General features: G+C 41.2%; 1 pseudogene; it reads left to right on the top strand.

Moving 5' to 3' along the window:
• The first annotated feature begins 2,877 nt into the window (after nt 1-2,877).
• Nucleotides 2,878-23,611, top strand: LOC117503894 (annotated as a pseudogene).
• The last annotated feature ends 1,166 nt before the right edge of the window (nt 23,612-24,777 follow it).

Raw genomic sequence — 24,777 nt, 5'->3', positions numbered from 1 at the left:
AGCCCTCATGTTTCTACGTCATCACCAGAACGAACCTGCTGGTTCAAGCCCAAATCAACTTTAAACACGGCGGAGGTCGAGCTGTTTTTGGAGGATTTTTTTTTTTTTCAGTCCAGTCTGAAGAAGCTGTGGGGGACACACACAGCCTGATGGCTTAGAGCCTTATTTAGACCACAATGAGGGAGAAGAAACCTTCAGTCTAACAACAGTGATGATACTGGAGAGTTCAGAACACACAGTGGTGATTCTAAAATAAATAATGTAGGCAATTTCAGCATGCAGGTGATGATTTTTTTTTGCCAGCTCTTTGGTCATAATCAACTGATTAAAAAATATTTTGTTTTACTACACTATGTAACACAATTTTTGTTCCTGGCTTCTAAGTGTTATATTTAAACTGCTTATGTCTAAAGTCTATGGAAAAATGACTACATTCAGCACAAACTTTGATTTTTTTTTTACGTTCTAGAAACTTCTAAATGTTTCTTGAAATTTCTAGATAATTCTGGAAACTTCTAGAAAATTCTGGGCAGTTCTAGCAGTTCAAGAATATTCTAGAAGACTACTCAGTAGTAGTGAAGGCGAATCGAGAATATTCTTGAAAACAGACAAATTTCAAAATATCATTGTCCTGATCACAGAAGCAAAGTTTCTGTGGAATAACAGCTATTTTCTATTTATTTAAGGCACAACAGGTTAAGAAAACACACTGTGTACCCAGGAACAAAACAAAAATAAAAATTTGTTACATAGTGCTATCTGTGACATCAGAAAAAAAAGTGATGAAGAAGTGTGGATTTTTATTTATGGTTTTTTCTTAGAAACAGGTACATGCATTTCAAATCTGAAGTGTATGTACCTGAAAAGGGACTGAATGTTGTGAAGGTGTAGGAACACGGACCCACAACAGGGGGCGTTAAATGAACAGGCAATGGATAAGCTAAACAGTAACAATTTAATGTTGTGAAGTGCACAACGGAATACAGACAAATACAGTTTTGGTACCACAGACAATTAAATGTTGAGTTACGTGTGGGCAGGCTTGAGGATAGGAGACGTCCGTCCTGAACCGAGGCGGATCCCACACGGCCTTCAACGCCAACAGATCTGAAGAACACTGGAGCCGCCAAGTCCTGGAGCCCCAGGTGGCCACCGTCTCCAGCTGTCAGACCTGGTACTGCTGGCAGAGAACAGAAACAGTATTGATGAGTGTGAGTTCGCACACTCAGTAATCCCACAGTCTGTGTTCTTTTGGGAGGGAGCACCTCCACCTCCAATCACACACTCGTGCAGCTCCTGTCTAACCACTTATCTGGTTGGGGTGTGAAGCAAAGCCGTCGCTGATCACACCAAACGCCAATCCCACAGATAAGGCAACACCACAGGAAAATGGCTGCAAAGAAGTTCAGACTATAAGTCAGCGTTAAATACAGCAGAGAAATTCCCTCCAAGGTAGCTGATTTCTCGGCAGGGAGGTGGAGTTGCAGTCCGGCCTTTATGGTGGTGGTGATGTGGATGAGTGACAGCTGTCACTCCCGGTTGTTATGACGCCCTCTCGTGCTTGAAGCCTGCACTTCAAGCAGGGCGCCATCTGATGGTGGTGGGCCAGCAGTACCTCCTCTTCAGCGGCCCACACAACACTGAAAATATCAGCTATTTTTTAAATAAATCTTGTTTCCTTCTTGAATACAGTTAGTGTACTGTACGTTAGTAGTGTAACACATTATTATTAAATATTAAAACCATTCACACAAGGAGTAAATAATATCGTCTTACCTGTCCGTTTCAATGAGATCATCTTCAGTCTGATGAAAACTTATCCGATGGGTTGAGTCTCTGCTGTACTGATCCGGGACTGGCACGGTCAGCTACAGGAGTAATCTGTTGATTGTGTGTGCGGCTGATGGATCGAGTCTCTGCTGTGAGTGGACCTCTTCCACCACGGGTCCGCTTTGCGTCTCAAGCTGAAAGACACACAGTCCCTCATCTACATAACATCTCAGTCTGCATGCGACGAAATTATCCCATGATTGGGGAGGTGGTGTCTGATGGTTCAGTGTTGGGCTTGAGATGCTTGGTTCAAATCCCAGCCTGACCAGAAAATCACTAAGGGCCCTTGGGCAAGGTCCTTAATGCCCTAGTTGCTCTCGGTGTGTATTGAGTACCTTGTATGGCTGACAACAGGGTGAATGTGAGGCATTATTGTAAAGCACTTTGAGCGTCTGATGCAGATGGAAAAGTGCCATATAAATGCAGTCCATTTACCATGATCCACAAAACAATAAAATAAAATAAAATTATTAAAATAAAATCCTCAGTTTTTGCCTCTGTGTCGAGTGGAGACGCCACAGACACTGTGCGTTCACGCTCATCAATATATGTCTTCCACCTGCCATTCAAAAGAATTCTGCCTGTGAGAATGAATTGTTCTGACACATATGACACCGTGCAGCACCGACCCGAACCACTCGGTGGAAACGGGGCTGTCAGTAGCCTGTAAAATCCATAAATTAATCCATAAATTAATAGGACTATTAAGATAATGGTTCTCGTGCTGATGTCACTTCCTCCGTCTTCTCCAATGTCAGAAGTCGCCCGGAAGTTCCTGGTTTTTAGCAGTGCACAGTTCAAAATCCGAATATTTATCTCTTCAGTAAGTGTGCACCAGGAAAAGGATGAATTTTAAAACTGTTGTTTAATTTTAGTCTTAAATACTCAAAAATACATGACATATTGTGTCACCTACACTTTAATCTTACCCACAAATGTGCCTTTACCTGTATCAGGTTGTTGTGGTTTTATATATTTAACTTCTGGAACACAGCAAAGACAAGAGAGTCACTGTCGCTTTAAAGGGGCGGAACGCAAGACGTGTCGTCATCAGTTCGGTTCAGCTTGTCACGTGATCTGTCCGTTCGGCTATCTTCGGCAGTGAAGTTCTTCGTGAGTCTTGCGCTCGGTGATTCTCTGCTTTAACTAACAACTTTCCAGTTATCTGAACGGGTTAAACATGCTGTCTTACATCATTGGCGTAAGTATAACTTTAAGATTTTTATTTATTTAATTATTTTTTACTTTAGCCGCTTTTTGTGTGTTAGTTCATTCTCGCTTGTTAGCAAAGCTAACAGGCAGGACACGGAGAGTCACGGCGGCTCTCCGTGTCCAGGCAGACAACGCCCCGCCGAGGCCCTACGGAGGCTAATGTTCGCTCACTGAGCTGTGCTCTGGTCCACAGCTGATCCGAGGCGGCTTGGACAGCATCATCAACTTCTTCTTCAGGCTCCTCTTCTCCAAGAGGAGACCTGCCATCACCCTGCAAGACCCCAACATCAAGTACGCGCTGCGCCTCATTGACAAACAGGTGAGACCGACTGTCTGCTTCCAACCGTGGCGCAGTCTGGCTTTTAAAATCAACAGTTTTCTGGGGTCACTGTGCCTAACACACATGTCAACTTTGGTGGCAGTTAGCCATTCAGGAAAGAAGTTATTGCGCTGACAAGATTTTGGGGTATTTGGTTCTGGAAACCAGCAGCTGTAGTGCCGCCGTCATTGCTCTGATTGTAGCACTTGAGAAGATGAGTGACGACTTGGAGGGGTGTGACATCAGCCACTTTCGAGTTTCTCAGTGCGCATGTGCACAGAGCTCATAACACTTCCGGTTCAAAGGTCAGTGCATTTAAACAGACCGCCATTCACGTTGATAAGACTGTTTTTGAAGCAACATAACAGCTTAAAGAGCCGAGAGAAGTCCCGGTGTGGACAGAAAACGGTATGTAAACATTTCTAAAGTCAGTAGTTGGACCACGTCGGCTCTGTTCTATGACGAGACACTTCCAGGGTTAGGAAACAAAGCAGCAAAATGATCAGACTGTGAACACTTTACTGTCTGTAGTTCTCACACTCTCCTTAGAACAGTTAAACTGTTGCATATATTTATGTTTAACGTTATTAATTGTTATTTTTCTCTTTGTATCAGCTTTTCACTTATGCACACACCATACTAGGTTATCATAAAGGTAGACTTTTTTTTCTTATTTTAATATATCTAAAAAAAAAAAAAAAGCAGACAAGATAAATTTTGTTCTCAATACATTAAGAATCACATTTGTAACATTGTCATTGAAACAAGAAGCTTCTTTCACTTTTAGACTAGAGGTCAAAAATTTTACAATCCTGGTGTTTACTGTAGTTACACTGCAAAAAGGTAGATTTTGGGGGGGCTTGGCCACAAATGTAGGGTTAATGTAAGAGGGTTAAGAAAAGGCTAATGTTTTTCACTTTTTCCTCCAGAAATGATGTGAACTTTTTATGCGCCGTGCCAAACTGCACATCCCTTCTCCCAGCTTAGGCTTTGATCAACAAACTGCTGCTGATGTTGCAAAGACGAGAAAAATTGCAAATGCCCAGATTCACGTTGAACGGGCTGTTGGGAGGATGAAATGGGTTGCCATATTAAAAACACGGTGCCAGTTCCTCTTGTTCTAGTCCTGGATGACACTGTGTTAGTCCGTGCAGCACTTTGCAATTTGCTGCCCCCACTATAATAATTAACAAATAACAATGTGTGTTACCAAAAAAATGTAGATATGTTTTTCATAAGAACAGTATGAGCAGTGTTATTTAAAATGTAAAAATATAGCCAGCAACACTCAAGTGTCCTTCTTAATAAAGGTTTTAATGACTCACAAGGCGACAGGATCAGGAGCACAGACGCGTTTCGACTAGGTCTTCATCAGTGTGTGAGGCCGTTCAGGAAATGACGTCTTTTATGGTAACACCAATCAAAAACAGGTGTAGAACTCCACAAGACATGCAAATGCAGACATTACTAATAATAAACCAAAACATTCAAAAGCGGATAATAATAATAAGAAGAAGAAGGAAATAATAAAAAGAAAATAAGTAAGAAAAAGCCCACTGTAGGGAAAATACACTACAAAAAAATTTACACTGCAAAAAAATTTTTTACACTTCAAAAGAAAGGGGGGAAAAAAACCACAACCCATCCTCAACACGTAAGAGAACCAAAATGAGACCTACCAATATATAAAGGTCTACATCAACAGCTGTGGCTTGTATATACCACATATGGACACCAGTGAAAAAAGGCTCAAACTGAAACTACTGTCCTTAGGGCTACACACTTACAAAAAAACAGTACATAAAAAGACATTCAAGAACAAATACAAAAACATATATCAATAACAATGAAGCCTTTACAAAACCAAATAGGCATAGTAAAGGATAAAAAACACACCTCAAAAAAAAAAATATATATGTACTTATGTACTTGTACATACATATATATATATATATATATATATGTATGTATGTATGTATATATGTATGTATGTGTACAAGGCCCAAAAAAGTAGGCACAAATAGAAAACCTATGACACATACAAACATAAAGAAAGCAGCCCAACAGTAATGCCTCCTTCATTCCCCTCGGAAATTCCATTTACAGTGTATGTATCCAAAATGCTTCCCGCTGTAATAGAAGCTTCTCCCTGTTACCTCCCCATCTAGGGCGTTCAACCATTTCTATACCTTGAAATCTGAGAGAACATACATCGTGGCCAGCACTCAGAAAATGTCTCCCCACTGAAGACTTTTCAGCTCTGTTCCTAATGTTACTTTTATGTTCCGAGATGCGAGTCTGTACTTCTCTCTTAGTCTTGCCCACATAACACAGGCCCCAAGGGCATTTTAGCAAGTAAACAACAAACTTAGTTTTGCAGGAAATCCTGCTCTTCACCAAATATTTATGGTCGGAATGTGGATGTGTAAAGTAGTCTCCCTTAATCATAGCGTTACACTGAACACAACCCTGGCAAGGATAATTCCCATTAGGCAGTGAAGACAAAAAATATTCCGGGTGCATATATGTGTCTGTCTTAACAAGCTTGTCTCAGGTTAGGGGCTCTCTTATGGGCAAATATAGGCAACTCTTGAAACAAATGGCCAACTTGTGGATCACTTGACAAAATGTACCAATATTTCTTAACACTGTTTTTAAGATCTTGCGTGATATCTGAGAAAGTATTGGATGGACGAGGTTTAGGAGTTAAAAGTGACCGTCTGTCAATTTGTTTGACCCTGTGCCAGCAGTCCACCAGTGTCTTTTTGTCATATCCTTTTACTAGAAATCTATTATAGAGTTCCTCTGCCTGTACATCAAATCTCTCCTCAGTACTACAAATTCTCCTTACTCTCAAAAATTGACTGAAAGGCAGACTCTTTTTAAGGCCAGATGGATGATAACTGGTGAAATGCAAATAACTATTAGTCAGTCTTTTTCTTATACAGACTGGTACTAAAATAGTCATCCTTACACATTCACATCAAGAAAAGAAACAGAATCAGAGCTAAATTCTAGCGTAAACTTGATAGTAGTCATCCTAGAATCAATAGTAAAAGTAAAGTAAGTCCCTTCAGCTGCTCCCTTGTTTGCACTTGGGGTCGCCACAGCAAATCCAAGGTGGATCTGCATGTTGAATTGGCACAAGTTTTACGCCGGATGCCCTTCCTGACGCCACTCCACATTACATGGAGAAATGTGGCAGGGGTGGGATTTGAACCAGGAACCTTCTGAACTGAAACCAAGCGCATTAACCACTTGGCCACCACCCCTGCTACCTGGCATCCTAGAATCAATATAAACCTTAAAATCCTCAAGTTGAGCCACAGTTCCAGAAAAAAATGAAAAAGATATCTATATAGCGAAACCAACACTTCAAAAACGGTAAAAATGGATTATTATTGTATACAAAATCTTCTTCAAACTTGCCCATAAATAAATTGGCATAATTTGAACTACATACACTGCCCATACTAACACCTTGACATTGTAAAAAATAGGAATCCTCAAATTTGAAATAATTTCTATTCAAAATAAGTTCAGACATGTCCAAAAGGAAGTTCGTGGGAGGGACAGGATTATCTCTTGTATCAAGGAAAATTTTCAATGCTAGTAGCCCTTCAACATGTGGTACATTTGTATACAGACTGGCTACGTCCATTGTGCAGACAGTCCTCTTTTGTAACACTCTGTATCACCTCTGATTTATTAAGAAAATCAGTAGTGTCTTTAATAAATGACAGTAGCTGAAAAAACAGTTGTTTAATATGTTGATAAATATAAATAGGCTCTGTAAGAGTCATTGCCTGCAACAATGGGACGTCCAGGTACTGGTTCAACCAAACTCTTATGTATCTTAGGAAGAGTGTAAAAAATAGGACGCACTGGATATCTTTGAAAAAGAAAATTAATGTAGTGTGGTAAGTTTTTCATCCACTGATTTTTGAGAAAAGAATAAATTTCATCTTGAAATCTAACAGTGGGATCATATGAGAGAGGACATAAAAAGAATTATCACTCAGTTGCCGAAGAATCTTATTTCTATAACAGACTTTACTCTGAATAACCACAGCACCCCCCTTATCCGCATTCCGAATAACAATATCAGTATCACTAGATAGACGTCGCAAGGCTTCTTGCTCTTGTGGGCTTAAATTGGAATGCAGCTTCTTAGCGTTTTTAGTTAAATCAATCACCTCTTTTTCCATAAGTGTACAAAACGTGGCCACTGCTGGATTCAACGCAGGAGGAACAAATGTACTTTTGGCCCTCAGTCCCGCTTTCAGAGCAGGATAACTGGAGGACGGGTCAGAAGACAATTCGAGTTGGACAGACTGGACATTACACCTCTGTGAGAAAGATGGAGCATGAGTCGGCCCCTTGTAGAAAAAAGCTTTCAGCTTCACAACTCTTAAAAACGTATACATTTCAACTCTAGTTTCAAAAGATTTAGCTTTTTGTGAAGGAACAAAAGAAAGACCTTTTTGTAAGACTGAGGCTTCCTCCTCAGATAAGGGTCTGTTGGACAAGTTGACCAGTGACAAGCCGCTCTCCAGGACTATGGTATCCGGTATCAAGTGCGGATGGTTCCGTCTCCCGCCCCTCCTTGTCCGCCGCTTCGACCAGTGCTCCTCGTATGATATCTCCCGGTATGTCTCTCTAAAAAACGGTGACCGCGGCTGTTATCTGTAGATGTATCACTGCTGGATCCCCCATGAGGTCGAGCACCGGCGCAAGGCATGTACTGCCCTCGGCGTTGGCGCCCTACCCATTGTGTGAAGCCAACTGCAGACATCCATGGATAGATCTTACCATTCTTATAGTCCATGGTATCCCTCCGGTATTTTTCCTTTTTTTTTTTTTTTTTTTTCTCTGTCAACTGCTTCTTATAAGAGTCTCTCGATTCAGAACAAGTTGTAAATATCTCTTCTAGCTGGGGCGTGTCGAAGTTCTTGTTCATTTCATCACACAAACCCGCGATATCAGTCTGAATCTTAGAAAGTTCAGAGTCAGCATATTTCATAATGAGAAGCATGAGGTCGAAGGAGCATTTATTAAGGATTTCACACCACTTCGCACAAAAGTCTTTGTCACCTCTGCCAAGCGCTGGTTCCTTGTGGATTCTCAAGCCTCTGGGAATCCTCTGGTTGTGCCAGTAATGAGCCAACGTCGAGCCATGCAGATGTATGCGTACTTCACTTTTCAACAAATCCTCATAACGCTGAGAAAAAAAACGCTGCAGAGTCCACATCAAAGCTGGAGGAAGATAGCATGTCCTCAGGAAACGGACTCAAAATACTTTCTGAGACAGTGTCTGTAAAGGCCAGCGTAGTAGCCCGCTCCTGTGTTAGCTTATCAAGATCCTCATATGTAGCCATTTTGGACATGCCAGTGAGAGTGGTGCTACGTTCAGTGACAATCAAAGCAGAGAAAACAAACGAGCACTCACAGGGACCAGGACTGGAAGTGCACAGCTCAAAAACTAAGTCAATGTAAAAATATAGCCAGCAACACTCAAGTGTTGTTAATAAAGGTTTTAATGACTCACGGCAAGGCGACAGGATCAGGACCACAGACGCGTTTCAACTAGGTCTTCATCAGTGTGTAAACCTCTGTCCCACCGAGTGAAGGAGCCACGCACCCTTTTTTTTGTTTCGTGAGCTATCGTGGCAGTATAGTGGCTCAGAGTGGCTCTTAGAGGCATTATCTTCAGTTAACGAGGCTCCTCTCTGAGCGTGGCGCTAATTTCAAGATGTTCAAAATTTAGCAACAACAGCGTGGCGCAGTTTGTGTTCGAGTTACTGCGACGGGTTAGAGGCATTTGCGTGGTGATTACGAGTCTGCTAAAAGCCTATTATCCATGCACCTGGCAGTTACGCAGGACCTGAGAGGCTATTTTTGGAGCGGCTCTTCTCTTGCACACAGTTCCACCTTGGAAACCTTGGATGCTGAAAACACCTCTAATCACTTCTGGAATCACAGAGGACTGTTTCATCTGGACGCTTTTTTTTTTTCCCTCTCTTTCCTGCTCAATGTGGAATATATTTTGAACAGCTTAAGGTAACTATTTTTAATGTTTTTATAGCTTGATAACATCACGCTACACAGCACTGCGTGGCTCATGCGTGGCTTAGCATGGCTGATACGAGCCATTCCAGGCTCTAATGACCTGTCGGTTGTCATTGATAGAGAGCTGGCTTTATGGCTGCTCTGAGTGCCTCTGTGCTGGGAGGGCTGAAATAAACAAGAGCTTCCAGCAGGGGCTGAATGTTGAAAGAAAAAAGTATGGTCTTATTGTTTGGGTCTGTTGTTATTTTTAATATTATTAGAAGCTATTAAATTTGTTTTACTAGTAGTTGTAAATGTGCCAGAGATAATATTGGAATTTATCGGTTATCTGTAACTTCTGATAAATTTTTGGGTGGTTTATTGTTTTATCTTTATCGAAGTTAATTTTTTGGTTATCTGTGCCCACCACTGATAGAGAGGCACTTTAGTAGTGGATACGTGTTAGATGAAAACGTGGGTCATTCTTTGAATAATCACTCCACACCCATGCGTGGCTCCTTCTTCATCCTTCATTATTCGGTGGGACCCAGGCGGCTGTTCAGGAAATGACATCTTTTATGGTAACACCAATCAAAAACAGGTGTAGAACACCACAAAACATGCAAATGCAGACATTACTAATAATGAACCAAAACATTCAAAAGCGGATAATAATAATAAGAAAATAAGAAAAAGCCCACTGTAGAGAAAATACACTACAAAAAAATTTACACTGCAAAAAAATTTTTTACACTACAAAAGAAAACAAACAAAACAAAACACATCCTCAACACGTAAGAGAACCAAAATAAACCTACCAATATATAAGGTCTACATCAACATCTGTGGCTTGTATATACCACACATGGACACCAGTGAAAAAAGGCTCAAACTGAAACTACTGTCCTTAGGGCTACACACTTACAAAAAAACAGTAAATAAAAGACATTCATGAACAAATACAAAAACATATCATAACATGAAGCTCATAGATAGAAACAATACAGATATACAAAAAATCACACATCAAGCCTTTACAAAACCAAATAGGCATAGTAAAGGATAAAAACAACACCTAAAAAAAAAACTAAAAGTACAAGGCTCAAAAAGTAGGCACAAATAGAAAACCTAGTGACACATACAAACTTAAAGAAAGCAGCCCAACAGTAATTCCTCATTCATTCCCCTCGGAAATTCCATTTGCAGTGTATGTATCCAAAATGCTTCCCGCTGTAATAGAAGCTTCTCCCTGTTATCTCCCCATCTAGGGGGTTCAACCATTTCTATACCTTGAAATCTGAGAGAACATACAACATGTGTAAGGATGACTATTTTAGTACCAGTCTGTATAAGAAAAAGACTCACTAATAGTTATTTGCATTTCACCAGTTATCATCCATCTGGCCTTAAAAAGAGTCTGCCTTTCAGTCAATTTTTGAGAGTAAGGAGAATTTGTAGTACTGAGGAGAGATTTGATGTACAGGCAGAGGAACTCTATAATAGATTTCTAGTAAAAGGATATGACAAAAAGACACTGGTGGACTGCCGGCACAGGGTCAAACAAATTGACAGACGGTCACTTTTAACTCCTAAACCTCGTCCATCCAATACTTCACGGTTGGTCTGTGCCACTACTTTCTCAGATATCACGCAAGATCTTAAAAACAGTGTTAAGAAATATTGGTACATTTTGTCAAGTGATCCACAAGTTGGCCATTTGTTTCAAGAGTTGCCTATATTTGCCCATAAGAGAGCCCCTACCTGAGACAAGCTTGTTAAGACAGACACATATATGCACCCGGAACATTTTTTTTTTTTGTCTTCACTGCCTAATGGGAATTATCCTTGCCAGGGTTGTGTTCAGTGTAACGCTATGATTTAGGGAGAGACTACGAGGTCTGTCCATAAAGTATAGGTCCTTTTTATTTTTTTTCAAAAACTATATGGATTTCATTCATATGTTTTTACGTCAGACATGCTTGAACCCTCGTGCGCATGCGTGAGTTTTTCCACGCTTGTCGGTGATGTCATTCGCCTGTGAGCACTCCTTGTGGGAGGAGTCGTCCAGCCCCTCGTCGGAATTCCTTTGTCTGAGAAGTTGCTGAGAGACTGGCGCTTTGTTTGATCAAAATTTTTTCTAAACCTGTGAGACACATCGAAGTGGACACGGTTCGAAAAGTTAAGCTGGTTTTCGGTGAAAATTTTAACGGCTGATGAGAGATTTTGAGGTGATACTTGTCACTTTAAGGACTTCCCACGGTGTGAGACGTCGTGCAGCGCTCTCAGGCGCCGTTTGTCAGCCTGTTTCAAGCTGAAAACCTCCACATTTCAGGCTCTATTGATCCAGGCGTCGTGAGAGAACAGAGAAGTTTCAGAAGAAGTCGGTTTTCAGCATTTTATCCGGATATTCCACTGTTTAAAGGAGATTTTAATAATGAAAGACGTGCGGATGGGTCCGTGCGCGGGACGCAGCCGACGCGGGGCGGAGCGGCGGCACAGGAAAAACACCTCCATGTTGATAACCATTTGTAAAATCCAGGCAGCTTTTGATGGCTTTCAGTGGAGTGAGTATATGAGAAATTGTTTAACAGCTGGACATGTTCCAACTTGTCCTTAGGCTTCCAACAGAGGTGTTTTTCCTGTGGCGGAGCGTCGCAGCGGCTGCGAGCCGGACGCTGCAATCTGCCCGCACGTCTTTCATAAAAAAAATCTCCTTTTAACAGTGGAATATCCGGATAAAATGCTGAAACCGACCTTCTTCTGAAACTTCTCTGTTCTCTCACGACGTCCTGGATCAATAGAGCCTGAAATGTGGAGGTTTTCAGCTTGAAACAGGCTGATGACGGCGCCTGAGAGCGCTGCACGACGTCTCGCACCGTGGGAAGTCCTTAAAGCGACAGTATCACCTCAAAATCTCTCATCAGCCGTTAAAATTTTCACCGAAAACCAGCTTAATTTTTCGAACCGTGTCCACTTCGATGTGTCTCAAAGGTTTTAGAAAAAATTTGATCAAACAAAGCGCCAGTCTCTCAGCACTTCTCAGACAAAGGAATTCCGACGAGGGGTGGACGACTCCTCCCACAAGGAGTGCTCACAGGCGAATGACGTCACCGACAGGCGTGGAAAAACTCACGCATACGCACGAGGGTTCAAGCATGTCTGACGTAAAAACATATGAATGAAATCCATATAGTTTTTGAAAAAAATAAAAAGGACCTATACTTTATGGACAGCCCTCGTACTTTACACATCCACATTCCCGACCGTAAATATTTGGTGAAGAGCAGGATTTCCTGCAAAACTAAGTTTGTTGTTAGTTGCTACAATGCCCTTGGGGCCTGTGTTATGTGGGCAAGACTAAGAGAGAAGTACAGACTCGCATCTCGGAACATAAAAGTAACATTAGGAACAGAGTTGAAAAGTCTTCAGTGGGGAGACATTTTTTGAGTGCTGGCCACGATGTATGTTCTCTCAGATTTCAAGGTATAGAAATGGTTGAACCCCCTAGATGGGGAGGTAATAGGAGAAGCTTCTATTACAGCGGGACGCATTTTGGATACATACACTGTAAACTGAATTTCGAGGGAATGAATGACGAATTACTGTTGGGCTGCTTTCTTTAAAGCCCCGTTTACACATAGATGGTAAGAGCTCCCGGAAGCGTCCTGGAAGAGTTTTTGGCCGTCTTAAGGATCACACGCCATTGTTAACGCCGGCACTAGGGGGCGTGGCTTAGTTCCGGCTTTACCGGGAATTGTCGAATAATTCCGGGAGCGCTCCTGGACAATTCGTGTGACGACGGAGACAACGCAAACAACGGCGTTTGATACTTTTTAATCGCCGTTTCATCCTGCCCCTTCCTGTAGTGCCGCAATTTACACCGCCGTAATTGGCGGCCGGCGTTGTATCCCTAATCAACGGCGTGTAAAATGGCGATAGAGCCCACATCGGCGTTCTCAAGGGCGTTTAACCAGCGACAGAGGCAGACAAAATGGTGGCGCTAGCGGACAGTACGTTGTTCTAAATGCTACCTCCCAGTTAATGGTGTTCCAAACGGCCGATAGGCGGCGGTCAATATAAAAAAAACGCTAGCGCGCTGCATGCAGGCCTCTCACTTGTGGCCAGCTCCAGATATTTTTGCAGAGAAGCGCCAGTATGTCTCCTAAAAGAAAATTGGCAGTGGCAAGGACTTACCAAGAGGTCTGGTTCAGAAGCAGAGGGTAGCCCTGTGGTGGAGACAGAGCAACACGTTGAGGAGGGGAAAAGGAGAAGAAAAGGCTGAGTATGATCTCCCTCCCCCTGCAGTGACAGAGGCATGTTTTCCTGCTGCTTCAGCAAATTATACTCTGGGGGCGGTGCCTATATGCAAAATTTCCTGGAGTAACGCAGGATTTGCCTGGATAAATCCAGCGGTACACAGGGCATTATCGGCGGCAGCAGAACACCGCCGTTCTCACGCGCGTCTTAACCTGCGATTGTAAAGGATAGAACTGGGTATTAACCCCCGTTGACTGACGTGTGCCGGATGCTACGGCGTCAAAACGGCGCTTTATTTGGTGGATTTAGCGGTGTTTTATCCGCGTTTTTGCGGCTAGTACAGTGCTCAAAACGCCGGCGAAATGCTCCACCCCTTTCCACCGCGAAAACAGCTGGAACTACCGCGAACTTCGGTCTACGTACTACCCGCTGACAAAACCGTCTATGTGTAAACCATGCTTTAGTTTGTATGTCATAGGTTTTCTATTTGTGCCTACTTTTTTGGGCCTTGTACTTATATTTTTTTTGAGGTGTGTTTTTTATCCTTTACTATGCCTATTTGGTTTTGTTAAGGATTGATGTGATTTTTTTTTTTTTTGTATTGTTTCTATCTATGAGCTTCATTGTTATTGATATATGTTTTTGTATTTGTTCATGACTTTTTATATACTGTTTTTTTGTAAGTGTGTAGCCCTAAGGACAGTAGTTTCAGTTTGAGCCTTTTTTCACTGGTGTCCATATGTGGTATATACAAGCCACAGCTGTTGATGTAGACCTTTATATATTGGTAGGTCTCATTTTGGTTCTCTTACGTGTTGAGGATGGGTTTTTTTTTTTTGTTTTTTTTCCCCTCTTTCTTTTGAAGTGTAAAAAATTTTTTTGCATTGTAAATTTTTTTTGTAGTGTATTTTCTCTACAGTGGGCTTTTTCTTACTTATTTTCTTTTTATTATTTCCTTCTTCTTCTTATTATTATTATTATCCACTTTTGAATGTTTTGGTTTATTATTAGTAATGTCTGCATTTGCATGTCTTGTGGAGTTCTACACCTGTTTTTGATTGGTGTTACCATAAAAGATGTCATTTCCTGAACGGCCTCACACACTGATGAAGACGCGTGTGTGCTCCTGATCCTTTCGCCTTGTGAGTCATTAAAACCTTTATTAAGAAGGACATTTGAGTGTTGCTGGCTATATTTTTGCCTTAGTTTTTGAGCCGTGCACCTCCGCTCCTGGTCCCTGTGAGTGCTCATTTTTTTTCTCTGCTTCAATGTTATTTAAAAGACATTCAGCCTTGCAGTTTTGAAATGACCAGGTTTCACTACACAGGCATTGGCCAGTTTACAGTAATAGAACAGAAAATTTATTGGTGACTTTATTGTTGTTGTTGTCTGTGTGCCAAATCAGTTCATTCATTCAAATGTAACTACAAGATACATTTATTAAAAATGGTCTTATCCCGCAGAGTTTTGTCTTTTTGATATGTCATACTTACTTTGCACACTGAATGTGATGGGCAGTGGTTTCCAGTCCAAGAGATATTTTGGGGCCCCTTTTCAATGCAACTCAAACACAAAGTCAAACATTTAATTTTCAGAAGATTTTGTTGTTATTATTATTATTTATATGGTGACTGGGGGGAGAGATCTGCATGAAGATTGAGCAGATGAGACCTTGGTCAGCAGAACACCGTCACTGTAATGTGTAATGTTCATATTATTGAAATTCAATATTATAGTTGTACATGAGCATCTATAATACAGTTCTTAATCATTTGGCTGACAATCCAAGCAAAGCAAGTGCAGCAGCCACTGGCAACCTTCACCGTCTTCTTTATGACACACACCCAAACTTTGTGTGGAAGCCTGTGTATGTTCATAGAAGGGCTAATACACGTCCTTCAGCCACTCTGAATCAAAGTATGAGTTGTCTTTTCCTCCTCTGTCGTCTGTAAGGAGCCTGTCTGCAGGTCCGTCTCCTGTCCACTGAGGACATGATATGTCTCAGGACAGACATGGTGGCCAGTGATGGATTCCTTTCTCCTCTCCTGAATAAAATAAAAGTATATACTATAATAAAAGACATTGTTTGACTTCATTCATTGCATGTCAGACAACGCGTGACCAAATGTACACAATGTGTGAATAAAAATGGAAATGGGGATAATGGCTAAAAAAAAATTTATACTCAAAATTAAAATATTGAGACAGATGAACATAAAGTTGATGCACTGCTGAGAACACGCATCACTACTACATTTTTTTTTTTTTTTTTTTTTTTTTTTTTAAAGCAGTCATCAGTTTTGCACCAGCCAGCAAACTTAAACTTGACTTGAACTGGTTTAACAGTGCCGTCTGTTTAGAGTTAAACTTCTCTGAATTAACTTCAACTGGAGTGATGACTGAACTTTATTTATGATAATATTTTTATTTTTGTTGGCGAGTTGAGTTTTCTGGGTGACGTCAGCCACGACACACGTGCAGAAGGAAAATAAAAACATATTAGAAGTTCCAGCCTGCGATAAGATTCATCTCTACTATAAGTGCACTAACCTACCAAGCGAACCGTTCAGGACGTCGGCGGATGGACGGAGTAAGACGACGCTGTCGACTGTCAGTAAACTGATCTGCTCGGAGTCGGTTCTCCTCTTTTTCTGTGGGTTTTACCGGCACACTGAAGCTCGAAGCTCCTCCACTCTCCCCGTCACTGATAAACCCCTTGCATGAATAAACTTCTGGAATCGTTCCCATTCTACAGACAGACTTGACCGTACTTCGCCACCATGATCCTGGGAATGTGCAATGTTTATGCATTGACCTTTGAACTTACCCAGCAGCCACTGTGGCACTGAAAACTCAAAACTGGCAAATTGTCTTACATCAAGACTTCCTGGACTTGGCCGTACGAAGTGCGTTAGCGTGCTGTGAAAGTATCAAACTTACAGAAATGTAACTAATCTCACCCGTGATGCTGATACTGACAGACAGATGTGACACATGGTGCAAACTATTCCTTTTTAAAATCCTATTTACTCAACCAATAATTTGCATCATATTTTTTTAAAACCAAAATTGAAGCAACTTTAACCCTTGACCCCTGTACAAGCTGAAGTGGACCTTTGTCACCATTGTTGCTGTTTTTACCCTCGAACATTGTCATAGATAAGGTGCCTTGACACTTGCACAGATTTGATCCCTGCACTGGAGAGTAAACTGTGCATGGCTGCGTGCGCAAAGAGAATTTTGAAATGTTCAAAATCTCTGGCACTCATTAATTTTGTGACCCACACGTAAACTTGGGCAATTTATTCAAAAAAAACACTGCATCAGTGCATCGCATCACAGCTCATCTGAACAATTGTGACAAGAAGTTAAATCTACAATAAACATAATTTTCCTGATACTCATAAGAAGGAATGAAAATGCAACTGTTTTACCAAGCCATTACAATATAAATCTTACAAATAATTACTCTTTGAGATGATTCCATATGTGTTCTCCATATCATGTAGATAATTCCTCTGTGATTCCGGAGTGATTAGAGGTGGTTTCATCAGCCAAATTCTGAGAGCAAATGATTAGTCCGCTACAAAATAATTATTTTATATATTTCAGTGTTCAGTGGCTCAAAGCGCAGCATCTAGCGGAACAAAGCGGGTTGCATTGGCAGGACGAATTTTGCTGCAGTGCGAGGAATAAATACATGCAAGTATCAAGGTGCCTTTAGTCCAAACTGTACCTTTTTGGAGTCCTTGTGATTAGACAAATAATGTGGTATAGTTTGCAATATGATTGGAGCATTTGTAAATTTAGACCCCTGACTTGCCGCCTATTTAAAATTCAAGTGGCCAGTCAGGATTTTTCGAAAGGGTTAATGTCTGGAGTGTTTGATCCTGCATGTGGTGCTTTGTGTCACTGTTCGCAGGATTTCTCTGTAGACACTCTATCTGCTGCACTGTCATTGTGTGTCCTGTGATAGTTTTTGAAGGGAGCTGGTAAAACAGTGAACTAACTCTGTTGGTTATTTTTAGTCTTTGTATGCTCAGAGGAATATCAGCAAGAGTGAAGGAGAAGTTTACAAGACAGTAGTGAGACCAGCTATGTTGGACACCTTAGAGGACAGTGACACTAACAAAAAGACAGGAGGCGGATCTGAAGATGTTGTGATTCTCTTTGGGAGTGACGAGGATGGACAGGATTAGGAATGAACATATCAGAGGGACAGCCCGGGTTGGATGGTTTGGAGCCAAAGTCAGAGAGGTGAGACTGAGGATGGTTTGGACATGGTGAGAGGGAGGACCCAGGGTATATAGGGAGAAGGATGCTGAGATGGAGCCACCAGGCAGGAGGAGAAGAGGGAGACCAAAGAGGAGGTTCATGGATGTGCTGAGAGGACATGCAGGTGGTTGGTGTGACAGAGGACAGGGTGAGATGGAAACGATTGATCTGCTGTGGCGACCCCTAACGGGAACAGCCGAAAGACGAAGAAAAGAAGTATGCTCAGAAGAATAAAAACGTTACCTTCAAATGTGCTGTTTTTATCCCTGGAATCAAACATATTTTCTCTTAAAGCACAAGATGGACAAACGTATTTGGTCCTAAACGAATGTTGTGTTCTGGAAATTGAGCAAAGTTTGTTGGACTGAAAAAGAAAACTGATTTTGTGTGAAGATCAGATGTTTGCTCCTTTTTCAGATTGTCAGCCATGACACCAGGAGATTCCGCTTTGCTCTGCCTTCCCTGGAGCACGTCCTCGGTCTGCCCATCGGTGAGCAGCTTCAGCTGCACCTCGTTTCCTTCAGCGTTCATGGAAACCATTTGCAGATTGTCGTTAGTCTTGTTTTTTTTTTTTCTTTCTCAGGACAGCACATCTATTTGTCTGCAAGAATCAATGGACAGCTGGTGGTTCGTCCGTACACGCCAGTGTCCAGCGACGATGACAAAGGCTACGTGGACTTGGTGGTGAAAGTAAAGACATCACACAACAATTTTTTTTTTTTTTTTAAATATTTTGTAAAGCATTAATTTAAAAGAAGTCTCTCCTTTGTCTCAGATTTACTTTAAAGGTGTCAATTCCAAATTCCCAGAGGGTGGAAAGATGAGTCAGTACCTGGAGAGCCTGAAGATCAACGACCTCGTCGACTTCAGAGGACCCAGCGGACTTCTTGTATACAAAGGCAAAGGTGAGCTTCATGAACTGCAGCTTATGAGAGATGGCTGAAAGGAACCTTTGGTAACCAGAAATGGGAACTTTTCTTTTTCACAAAAACATTAGTATAAACTTCTGACTTCAGGGATTGTTCAGCTTTTTTTTGGTTTTTTTTTTTTTTTTTAATGTAGGGCTAACATGATGTTCTAACATATTACAGTCTGCTGACTCGAGGGCCAGACTAGGCTCTAATACCCAGTAGTTTCTGGCCCTCAGCATGCCGTGATGATTTTTTGAATTAACCTTCAGAAAGTGATCCATTTGCTACAATGCTACATATTTGACTTCCAGTAATGCAAAAGATTTACACTTTTTTTTGAACATTTGGGGGGGGGGCAGATTCGGGCATTTTTTTTTAATTTTTTTGCCATTAAAGCCATGGGATGTCTCAGTTGATCATAAATGCTACTAAGTTCAGCCAATCATAAGGGCCCGTCAACATGCGTTGTCGACCAATGGTGTCCGTGTCGTGATCAGAAGAAAATATTGAATTGTGGAATATGTAGGGGAAAATTCAGGACACCTATGTGTGATTCAGTCAGATTCATGCTTATAAGTTAAAGAAACTGATTTAATCTGGATTTGAGTCTCCCATGTGTCTTCTAGCAAACAAGCTGAAATCTTAAGAAAAACCTTCTCTGTTCCATAACAGATAAAAGTTGAAACACAGTTCTTCCATTCAAACCGGTCTTCAGATGCGTCTTGTTGGCTTCCCTCACTGGTCTCCTTCTTGCACATACTGCTGTTTGCATTTCTTAATGATTTATGGAAATTAAGTCCATTTGGTGACTTGCAAATGTTCTTGTATCAATCCTCTGACTTACCTAAAGGAGACAGGCTGGAGAAGAGATCATTTCTGTGAACAATAACTTAGATTTAGCTTGTACAATTCCTTATGGGCTCCAAAAAAGAAGTTAGGTTTTAAGTGTGTAAAAAAAAAAAAAAAAATGGCTGCAACTCCTAAATGGCCAGTGTGGCATTTTTCCTCAACACTTAAATGAACTAAAGCTGAAAGTTGATAAGATGCACACTGGGGTTGGTACGAATGTCTGAATACCACCAGCAGCTGTGATCAGTCAAAAATGGCAAAGGACAGACTGGCAGGCGTGCAGCGCTCTGGTTACAGCTCGTAGCTACGTAGTGAAGCCACACAACCTGGCTGCTGAACGGTTTTAATGTCACGTGTGCCGCTCTGTGTCCACAGGTGTGTTTGCCATCCAGTCTGACAAAAGTCTCCAGCGGAGATCAAGAAGGCCACAAACGTGGGAATGATTGCCGGAGGGACGGGTAAGGAAAAGTTCCAGTCTCCAAAGTCCAAATCCTACTGTACAACAGCTTACTTAGACCAAAACCAACATTTTAAAAACTACAAGTTGGACATATTCTTGTTGAAAAAGAAAAATATGGTGAAGCTGTTTGTTTCAGGGTCTGAGTCAAAGATAAACTTGTGGTTTTGGTAAAATGGGGCTTCTAACTTGTGTGAAGCTGAAGTAAATGAACAGTTCTCATCATGTACTTCAGTTTAAATACACAGTTCATCCACAAAGCTTCACTTTTTCAACATTTATGTTGCAGCCTTTATTCCAAAATGGAATAAAATTCTACTTGCAACACCCCATATGACAGGACAATGGTTTTTTGAATTTTTGCAAATTTGTTAAAAATAACAACACTAAGGAAATCACATGTCCATACAGATTCACAGCATGTTGCGCAGTACTTTGTGATGCCCCTTTGGCAGCAATTCCAGCCTCAAGTCTTCTTGAATATGATGCCACAAGCTTGGTGCAAACTATCTTTGGGCAGTTTGGTCCATTCCTCTTTGCAGCACCTCTCAAGCTCCTCAGGGTGGCTGGAGAGCGTGGTGCACAACATTTTCAGGTCTCTCCTGAGATATCTTGCCCTGAAGCCTCCTCCCCCAGATTTTGTGCCTCCAGACAATCCTGTCTGAGGTCTACAGACAATTCTTTTGACTTCATGCTTGGTTTGTGCTCTGTCAACTGTAGACCTTATATGTAGACAGGTGTGCGTCTTTCCAAATCATGTCCAATCAACTGAATTGACCCCAGGTGGACTCCATTTAAGCTGTAAAAACACCTCAAGGATGATCAGTGGAAACAGGAGGCACCTGAGCTCAATTTTGAGCTTCATGGCAAAGACTGTGAATACTTATGTACATGTGATTTCTTAGTTTTTTTATTTTCAATAAATTAGCAAAATCTCAAAAAACATTGCCATTATGGGGGTGTTGTGAGTTGAAGTCTGAGTAAAAAAAAAAAAAAAAAAAAAAAAAAAAAAAAAAGTATCCATTCTGTAATAGGCTGTAACATAACATGTGGAAAATGTGAAGTATTGTGAATAGTTGTGGATGCACCATAATTTATTCCTTCCTAGGTGTGATAATGATTATTTTTAAATAAGTGGGGTTGGCTGAGCTTTGTGTTGGTTTGTCATCTGTGTCAGGATCACGCCCATGCTCCAGCTCATTCAGGGCTGTGATGAAGGATCATCAGGACCCCACTGTGTGCCAACCTGCTTTTTGCCAACACAGGTGAGTTTTCAAGAAGTGATGTTCCTACTGTGATCTGCTCCTGAACAGTGGACACACCGTAAAACCACATTTGCATGTCCACAGACTGAGAAAGACATTCTGCTGCGACCAGAGCTGGAAGAAATCCTGGTCAGTAATCCAGACCGGTTCAGGCTGTGGTTCACACTGGACAAAGCTCCCAACGGTACCACCACCAAACTAACCCTTTACCAGTCTCCTCCCTCACACTCTCACAAGTGCCACTATCTTAGCTTATGACAAGCTAAAAGTGGACGTTCTCGTTATGGCCGAACAACTTTCCACAGGGGATTCTGTGTCAGTGCGTGCCCACGGCCAACATGCTTGATGAATTCCTACACAAAAAGTAGTTCCCAGATAAGATAATTTGTGAGATAATGAGTATATCTCATCTACATTAATTCTAAAATTTACCAGTAATAAAATTATAAAGATCACTGAAGTTTTAAGAGCGGCAGTAATAAATATTTAAGAAACTTAAACTTCATGAGCAACTTCACCTGTTATTGTTCAAGCACATTGTAACATTGGCACAATGGAGTTCGATGCTTGGAAGAGTTCAGAAAGATATGATTGGAATGTTTTGATGACCATTTCCAGTTGGAGACGACAGACTTGGGGGTTAACTTGGTGTTTAAAGTCAGAACTGAAAAGAGATCAGTCTGGGACAAAGAGACACGTTCTGTGTGTTGTCACTCCAACGAGAGCGGCACTCTGAGTGGGGTGCTCCTCCCTTTGAGCTTCCTCACGTGGACTTGGTGCACACCCTAGTGTTCAAAGTTGGTACTGCTGCTGGTTTGACTCCACTGAGGTTTGTGTTCAGAAACTGAAGTCATTTTAGTGTGTCATCATGACATAAATGATTGGAGTGGACCAAATCAACTTGGACCACTTAGACCAGTGGTCTCCAAACTATTCCAGAAAGGGCAGAGAGGGTGCAGGTTTTCTTTGCAGCCACTGACTCCAGCAGGTGATTTCACTGATGAACTCGTCCCATCTGCTCAAAGTGTGTTAATCAGTGAAATCACCTGCTGGAGTCAGTGGCTGCAAAGAAAACCTGCCCCCTTTCTGGAATAGTTTGGAGACCACTGACTTAGACTCTCTGGTTAAAACTCGCGTCGCACAATTTGAAGAAGCAGGTTGGCGTCACTGCAGCAGCTGGCAGACCTTTAATCACCAGATTGCTGAGATGAAGTATTTCCATATGTTTAATTTGGTCAGATAAGTAAAGAATAAAAATTTATATTGCACAACTTTGTTTTCATTATGTGTGATTAGATTTTAATAAAAACATTTTTTTTAACAAAATGGGGGGGGGCGACAGGGGTGGGGGGGGGGCATGGCAAGGCCCCACTGTGGGAATAGATAAGTGTAAGGAAAAAACAAAACAACAAAAATTGTAATTGTGGTTGTAATGGATACCATAACCATAAAGAACCATAAAAAAATGAGACTTAATTTGTGACAAAAAAAAAAAAACAAAGCTCAATTTTAATTTTTTTTTTTTTTAAGTCTGTCTCTCAGATTTGGTACTTTTACCATAAAATGCACAATCACAGATTTTATACATCTTCTCTACTGTAAGGAAAATAGCTTTTGGGTTGATGATCAGATTTAGAGCAGGTTGTCTTGGTTACGTTGTAGATATACCAGATGATGGTGTTTACTGTTTGAGTTTCTTGTCTGCATAAGATGGCTGGATGAACTGATTCACTCAGATACACGTTTGCTGTCAAAGTCCTGCTCATGCCAGCGTAGTGAGGAAAAAGTGAGCTGAGCCGTCTGCTCCTGTACAGACCACAAACGTTGATACACTTGCAGCTGTCTATCTAATCAGCTGTGTGTTTCAGTCACGCCCTGCTCACATATTTTGATCCAGGGCTCGCTGTGAGATTGTAATTCTGGCTGACATGTGTTTCAGACTGGGAGTACAGCCAAGGCTTCATCAGTGAAGACATGGTGAGGGACCACCTGCCACCACCCAGTGACCACACCCTCATCCTGATGTTGCGGCCCTCCACCCATGATCCAGTTTGCTTGCAACCCCAACCTGGACAAAGTCGGCCATTCCAGCAGCCGCAGGTTCATCTTCTGAGGAATGGAGGTTTGGGTGTCAAGCGGCTCGCTTATCGTTCCTACTCCCGAAGCTTTAAAGCACTTTTGCAGTGGGTGTTGCACTACGCGTTTGGTATTTATGCTCCGATGGTCGTCACACTGCAGAACTGCAGTACGGACCAATTCATGTCATTGGCATCATGTGTTCATTGGCTGTTCGATTCCTGACAGTTTTCACGCTGTTGCCAATGGAACGCAGCACCCCGAGTTTGACTGAAGACTTGGCTTTTGTCCGAGTGCCTTAACACATGCAGTTTTTTTTTTTTTTTTTTTTGCACACTTTAAGGTTTGCGTCATTTATATAGAATCATTGCATTGTTGACAACGTTAGTCTGATCTGCCATTGATAAATCGTCATGCACAATCATTATTATGATCAAACGTTCTTCAGTGTTGACTTTATTTGTTGGTGTTTTTTTCCCCTCAGTCTGTCAACACTGGCCAAAAAATATTTGATTATGCAACATTAAAAATGGCTCCTGCACCATAAATGTTTCCCCTTTTTGTTTCAGCAGCACTGGATCTTACTGCTGCACCTTTAAAGCTTTAAATTAGTCTAATTAGGGTGCTGATTATCACATGTATAGCTGTAAAAAGGAAGCCGATTGAATATATAAAAAGCCACTGTTCTCATCTCTAAAGGTTGAATTTTGGATAGTTATGGACTTCTTAGGAATGAAACTAACAATGTGGCTGTGAGTGATTCATTATAATGTCACTTGAATAATTTGACTTGGTCAAAAAGATTTACTCACTAATAGATTAAATAATTAAGTTGTGAATCCTTAAAGCTACAATGTGTAGGATTTAGTGATGCTGTACATTACATTATTCAGAGAGCATTAGTTAAAAATGGCTAAATAATGGAAATTAACCAGAACAAGCTGAAATTTTAAGAACAGGTCTGTAGAAAATCCTAAACCCAAAATGGTAACACTCAGATTTAGAAAAAGCCACAAGTGTGTGTTTGGGAGGAGGGGGTATAAACATACAGTGAGGAAAATAAGTATTTGAACACCCTGCGGTTTTGCAAGTTCTCCCACTTAGAAATCATCATTTTCATCTTAGGTTCATGTCCACTGCGAGAGACATAATCTAAAAAAAAAAAAAAATCTGGAAATCACAATGTATGATTTTTTTTTAATAATTTATTTGTATGTTACTGCTGCAAATAAATATTTGAACACCTGTGAAAATCAGTGTTATTTGGTACAGTAGCCT

This window comes from Thalassophryne amazonica, chromosome 22, assembly GCF_902500255.1.
Source record: "Thalassophryne amazonica chromosome 22, fThaAma1.1, whole genome shotgun sequence".
Classification (NCBI taxonomy): domain Eukaryota; kingdom Metazoa; phylum Chordata; class Actinopteri; order Batrachoidiformes; family Batrachoididae; genus Thalassophryne; species Thalassophryne amazonica.
The sequence above is the reverse complement of the archived record's forward strand: the minus strand, read 5'-3'. Positions and strand labels throughout refer to the sequence as shown.